This window comes from Neofelis nebulosa, chromosome X (genome assembly GCF_028018385.1).
Source record: "Neofelis nebulosa isolate mNeoNeb1 chromosome X, mNeoNeb1.pri, whole genome shotgun sequence".
Classification (NCBI taxonomy): Eukaryota; Metazoa; Chordata; class Mammalia; order Carnivora; family Felidae; genus Neofelis; species Neofelis nebulosa.
The window spans coordinates 23,183,870-23,191,087 of record NC_080800.1 but is presented as its reverse complement, the minus strand read 5'-3'; positions in this window follow the sequence as shown (position 1 = coordinate 23,191,087).

Below are 7,218 nucleotides of genomic sequence, written 5' to 3'. Positions count from 1 at the left end.
GTCCATCAATCTTGGTGAATTATTAACTCTAATACATGAACTTCAGGTTGTTTTGAGAGAGTCTAGAAATAGGTGATCTGTGAATAAAGGCGGGTTCATTTTGTTGTTTGTTGATCCCTTTTTTCTTCTTTTTCTTATATTATTGCCCTAAATTTTCCCTAAAATGGTGAATACAAGTGGTGATAATAGACATCCTGGTCTTTATTTTGATATCAGGGAGTTTTTTAGTATTTCACCATTAATTATATATGCTACACTACAGTTTTCTAAGCTTCTTTAAACATCATAATTGTGTGGTTAATTATATCAAATAGTTTTTCTGTATCTCCTGACATAATGACATAATTTTGTTCTTTTGTTTGTCAAGGTTGCTTGATTTGAAAATGTTAAACTAAGAAACCTTTCTTATGTTAAACACAAGTTAAACCTTTCTTGTGTTCTTGTTCCTTGTGGATTATAGTTGAATTCTCTTTGGATTCTGTTTGTCAAACATAAGGTTTTAACTTATTTCTTAGTGTTTGTCATGAGGCATAAATAACTTTGATTTTCTTTTCCTATAATGATCTTATCAGTTTGATAACAAGTTTATAGAGGTCTTATAAAATATTTTGGCCAGAGTTTTTTTACCTTTTCTCTCTTGTGGAAGAGGTTGTTTAAGACTGGTTATTCAGGAGCTCCTGGGTGGCTCAGTTGGTTGAGCATCTGACTCTTGGTTTTGGCTCAGGTCATGATCTCAGGGTTCATGGGTTTAAGCCCCTGAGTGTGCCGTTTTAATGTAATCATTAAAGTGCAAAATCTCACCATGGTTCCGTGGTTTGAAATATTAATGCGGAATACTAGGCTACAGAAAATTCCGTAGTTGGGTTATCATATACCCAAATACTCATAAGTGATAGGATCATAGGAACTCAGATTTTAGCATATAAAGTGCAGCCGTCACAAGCCATCAACCTATCTTTAATTTCCTGGTAGAATATCTTCACCAAGATACTCTACAGCTTCTATTTGAACTTTAGTGGCAGGAAGCCACAATTTTCAGAACTATTCTTAACATTCAACAGTAGGTTTAATCATAGCTCTTCTAATCAGTATGCAGTGGTACCTCACTGTAGCTCTGAATTGTCTGAATATGCAAATGGTATCATTCTTTCTTTGGTAGGTATTCCCCATCAATGGAATAAATGGATCACAAGCCGGAGAGTAATCTTTTCCTTCCCATTTGTGCTTTTGCATGTGTGGCTGTTTTTTATTGCATGCTGGATTTTCTGTTTGAAATACCACTAAAGTGATTGGCGCTTCTCAATGAATATTTCTTCCTACATTGAGCATTTGATTTTGCTTCTGAGAGGCAATGAGTACGTGGGCAGTTCATGTCATGGCAATTAGAGAAGTCATTCTTCTCAAGCTGTATCTCAGTTTTTGTGAGAGGTTTTCCTATTTCTGGTTCATAGAGATATTTATGGCATAGCTTCCTAGGGATGTCAAATGGACCCCTGGATTGTGAGCCAGAGCCTTTCTCCTTCATGCACCTTCAGTTCCAGCCCACTCCTTGAGCTGGTGAGACTGCTGGAAGCCCTCCCTACTCAGCTGTTTAGTTTTCCTGCTGTAGCTTTTTGCTTAGCACCTTGGCTTCATGATCCCCCCCTTTACATAAGCATACACCTTGAGGGGAAGAGAGACACCAAATTTGGGTCTCCTCACTTAGATTTCTTTTCTGCAATCTTGTCTCTTCAAATGCTTATCCCCTCTGTTTGTGGTGCCTTTGAATATCTTTAATGTCTCCTAGCTTTCCTAGTTTGTTTTTGTTTTTGATTTTGTTTTCCAGCAGAAAATTTGGGCTGATAGAACTGCTTAGTTATTACTGAAAGGAGACAGGTACATATATACTTTTTTTTTTAGAATAATTTTTTATAGTTTTTATTCCTCCCGGATCTTATTAATTCAATCTTTCTATCAGCAAGATAATTTTTTTAAGGCCAACTATCTTTTTTTTTCCAATATATGAAATTTAGTGTCAAATTGGTTTCCATACAACACCCAGTGCTCATCCCAAAAGGTGCCCTCCTCAATACCCATCACCCACCCTGCCCTCCCTCCCACCCCCCACCAACCCTCAGTTTGTTCTCAGTTTTTAACAGTCTCTTATGCTTTGGCTCTCTCCCACTCTAACCTCTTTTTTTTTTTTTTTTCCTTCCCCTCCCCCATGGGTTTCTGTTAAAGTTTCTCAGGATCCACATAAGAGTGAAACCATATGGTATCTGTCTTTCTCTGTATGTCTTATTTCACTTAGCATCACACTCTCCAGTTCCATCCACGTTGCTACAAAGGGCCATGCTTCGTTCTTTCTCATTGCCCTGTAGTACTCCATTGTGTATATAAACCACAATTTCTTTATCCATTCATCAGTTGATGGACATGTAGGCTCTTTCCATAATTTGGCTATTGTTGAGAGTGCTGCTATAAACATTGGGGTACAAGTGCCCCTATGCATCGGTACTCCTGTATCCCTTGGGTAAATTCCTAGCAGTGCTATTGCTGGGTCATAGGGTAGCTCTATTTTTAATTTTTTGAGGAACCTCCACACTGCTTTCCAGAGCGGCTGCACCAATTTGCATTCCCACCAACAGTGCAAGAGGGTTCCCGTTTCTCTGCATCCTCTCCAGCATCTATAGTCTCCTGATTTGTTCATTTTGGCCACTCTGACTGGCATGAGATGATATGTGAGTGTGGTTTTGGTTTGTATTTCCCTGATGAGGAGCGACGTTGAGCATCTTTTCATGTGCCTGTTAGGCCAACAATCTTCTGAAGAGTGGGTCTTTCCTGATCTTATTTGGTTAATGTACTCCAGTTAAATTTTTTCATTGATTACCTAAATGCTTCGCTAGTTCCCAACATGTACCAGATATGAATTATGTAGTAGAGGTTTATAATTTTACTAGGTATAGCCCAGTGAAACACAAATAAGGAAATATGGATTATATTATAAATGATAAGATTTGTGGCAATTTTTAAAGCTACAGTAGTCTAAAATGTTACCTGTACCATTTCATATTCTGTTTACTGGTCTCTCTAGAGGTTGCATACAAAACCTTTACTTATCTTGGTCTAGTTAGAGTTAACAAAATATCAAATTATGTACATGCCATCTCACAATAAGAAAATGCCTTTTACCCCCTTTTCCTTGTGGTCTTTTTGTCATATATTAAAATTTTATTAAAAAGTGGTTATTGATGTTTATTATTTTTTCCTTTAATTTCCTTAAAGTACATTTTATGTTCAGCTAAGTATATGAATCTTGAGCTTATGTTTGAGTGAATTTTTCAAATCATATATTTTACCTACAGAATGCCATTTACATTTTTGCATAAAAATGTGCATTTTTACTCTCTGCTTTCCTATCTGATTTGTTCTTTGACATATTATTTATGTGATCCACAGTGGTTTCATTTCCCCTTATTTTTAAGTTTTCCAAATTTCTATCAGTTGTTTTTTTTAACAGCTTTCTTGAGGTATAATTGATAATTTAAAAAAACTGCACATATTTAATATATACAATTTGATGGGTTTGAGCATATGCATATACCTGTAAAACAATCACTGCAATCAAGGTAATAAAGATACCATCTAATTTCCATCCATTGTGTCAGAAAACATACTTTGTTTTGTTTTAGTCATTTTAAAACTTTTGATATTTGTTCTATGGCCCAGCATTACATTTTTGTGTTATTACCGTAGTGGTTTCTCTATGGTTTAAAATAGAAATCTTGGGGCGCCTGGGTGGCGCAGTCGGTTAAGCGTCCGACTTCAGCCAGGTCACGATCTCGCGGTCCGTGAGTTCGAGCCCCGCGTCAGGCTCTGGGCTGATGGCTCGGAGCCTGGAGCCTGTTTCTGATTCTGTGTCTCCCTCTCTCTCTGCCCCTCCCCCGTTCATGCTCTGTCTCTCTCTGTCCCAAAAATAAATAAAAAAAAAAAATGTTGAAAAAAAAATTTTTAAATAGAAATCTTAATTTATTAGAATCTCCTTCAGATTTACATTAAATTAATTCCAGTAAAATATAGATAATTTATTCCTAGATAGCTTTTTCATTTTTCTATTATTGTTATACATGTTATGTTGATATGTTATACACCCAACATTACATTGTTATATGATATAATAATTATTTTGTATAATTTTATATCTGTTTAAGAAGCTAGAGGAAAGGGGAGCAAATTGTGTTTATATATTTTTTATATTAAACTTTGTATGTACTGTTTCTGAAACATGTACTGTTCATGTCTTCCTGTGAATTTGTGGTACTATATGGTTTTATTTCTTTATTCCAATATAGATTAACACCTCTCTCTCGTGTTCTTATTGTCAAATATATTTTATTTGTATATGTTATATGACCACAATACATTTTTATAATTAGAATATGATAATTTTGTAGATACTGTTTTGTGAAGTTGCCTTTTAAGTCGGTTATAACATGAAAGGAGCATCAATATTTAATTATACTAGGCATTATCATTACCTACATAGTTATTTTACTAGAGGACTTTCTTTTTTCCATTTTAATTGCTGTCTGATACCACTTCTTTCAGGCCGAAGAACTTCCTTTAGAATTTCTTATATTGCAGGATTTATAGCAACACATTTTCATTGCATATCTCAGAGTTTTTGTTGTTGTTGTTAAAAACTGGCCATGTTAGATAATATAATAGAGGAAATCTGTAGACTGATTGCCCCACCTGGCTTTTTGTTTGTTTGTTTGTTTGTTTGTTTGTTTGTTTTGTTGTGTGATGACAAGACTGGACTGGTTAACTTTTTTTTTAAGTGTATTTTGTAATTCATTCTGAGGGAGAAAGAGAGAGAGAGAGAGCACATGGTAGGAGGGGCAGAGAGAGAGGAGAGACAGAATCCCAAGCAGTCTCCATGCTGTGCTATTAGCACAGAGCCTGATGCAAGGCTTGAACCCACGAAGTAAGAGATCATGACCTGACCCAAAATCAGGAGTTGGTCGCTTAACCGACTGAGCCACCCAGACGCCCCAGGGCTGGACTAATTACATGTATCCTGTTTCCACTGCAGTGTGTAGCTTTTGATACCATTGCTCAGATTTTTCCCCATTAAAAAAAAAAAAAAATCTGTCAGCAAGGCCTCTTAGGAACCCTCCTCTGGTCAGTATAAGATGTTTATTGGTCAAATGTTTTATAGTTAGGTCCTTGAACCAGTAAGACTTCTGTGGTTTGGAAACTACTTTCACAGTCTGGGGTTTAAAATTGTATCTTTTATTTCAGCATTGAAAACAGTCTACTCCATTTTGCTGGTTTTCTATGAATCCTGTTGAGAAGGTAGACATCATTTAAGTCATTGTTCATGGATCAGTAATATATTTTTATTTCTCAAAAATTTTTGGTGGACATATATTTATTCACCTCATTAATATTATTTATGTTTGATATAGATGTCAAATATGATGTTTACTAATAAAAGTCTTCAAAAACTTCAGTAGCTTTTATGTCAATCTGAATTATTCCATTTGTATAAATAAAAGGATAATTTATTTGACTGACACTAGAAATAAACCAGAGCAAAAGCAAAAATACAGCTGGTATGAAAAATAACAAAAGCCAGAAACATAACATTTTATTTTATATTTAATTCATAAAAATATCTGCACCTAGGGGCGCCTGGGTGGCTCAGTCAGTTAAGCATCTGACTCGATATTGGCTCAGGTCATGATCTCGCAGTCATGGGATCAGAGGGAGCAGAGCCTGCTTGGGATTCTCTCTCTCCGTCTCTCTGACTCTCCCCAGCTTGGGTGCACATTCCCTCCCCCCCCCCAAATAAATACATAAACTTAAAAAAAAGATATCTGCACATAAATGCAAAATAAAACACATTCCTCTGCAAAATATCAAAATGGTTTCCTACTATTATTGCTAATATGTTGTGACTTGGATGAGAAATTGAATGAGAACAGCCAGAGTCTCTTGATAAAGAATGATAAAGTGACTCTTGTATTGCCTATTGCAAAGTATTTTATATCTATAGCTGTCATGTAACAAACTGTCATGCTTTGGCAAAACATAATCTATAGTAGAAGTGATTTATATAAGTATAGTAAATATCAGAACCAGTCACTGATAAGCAATATAGAGAACATAAAAAAAATAATGAGAAGATATGCACAAGAATATGTATAGGTTTAATATATAATAGATTTGATATTCAAATAATTATATAATAATTGACTAACAAATGGGCTTAGCAGATGCATCTAAGTATATACATAAACTAAGTATAAATTGGCAATTACTCTATTAAATATGTTTAATACTTAGAGAAAGTTAAATTCATGTTAAGATACTTCTTTGTCTTGATAGCAGCTTATTCAAGGGATATAAAATTTCCCTGGCTTCTTGGTGGTAATTCGGCCTTTGTTTTTTCTTTTATTACCAATTTTAAAATTTACCTACACTTTCCACAGTAATTTGCCTTCTAGTACTGCATCTGACACATTTGCTCACAAATGTGTGTGAAAGTGTGGGTACAAAAGAGGCAAAACTGCTGTTGCTGAATAAATTACACTTTGTGCCGTAGATACGGTGCACCTTTTGTGACCAATAAGGAAGAACTATATAATTTATAGAAGAAAATTTCAAAATCAATTGCCCAACAAAAAAAGCAAATTATAAGTTACTTTCAGATACGTGAAAATGTAGAAATACATTATTTATGTGAATACATATTTATGTGTATATCTGCTAATGTATACACTTTGTTGCTAATCATGGTTACCTCTGGGAGGGAATATATGTCTGCATTTTTGAAGATTTTTTACAGAGCACACAATCAATATATGCATAATTGATAAATGGTAAATCGAAGAAATAGAAATAAGATGGCATGCATCTTGCTTTTTTCCCCTTTTTTTGAGTTAGTGCACAACAGAATAAGAAGTTGTGCTTAAAAACAAGAGAGAAAATAGTTCCATTTGCATTGGATGTCAAGAGTGTTTTAAAATCTTATATTCAGTGGCTTCTGTTACCATGATCACAGTGAAAACGGTAACAATGATTAGGGTTATAATGACTCTCAAAGTTTATCTGATAAGTTTATAGAATAAACCTCAAAGATAAAAGCTTGCCCTGTGGAGTTTTTGTGCCATTTCTAAGGATAAATATAAAAAGTTTAAGAATTGTTTTTCTCAGTAATGTGTGTTTATGTTT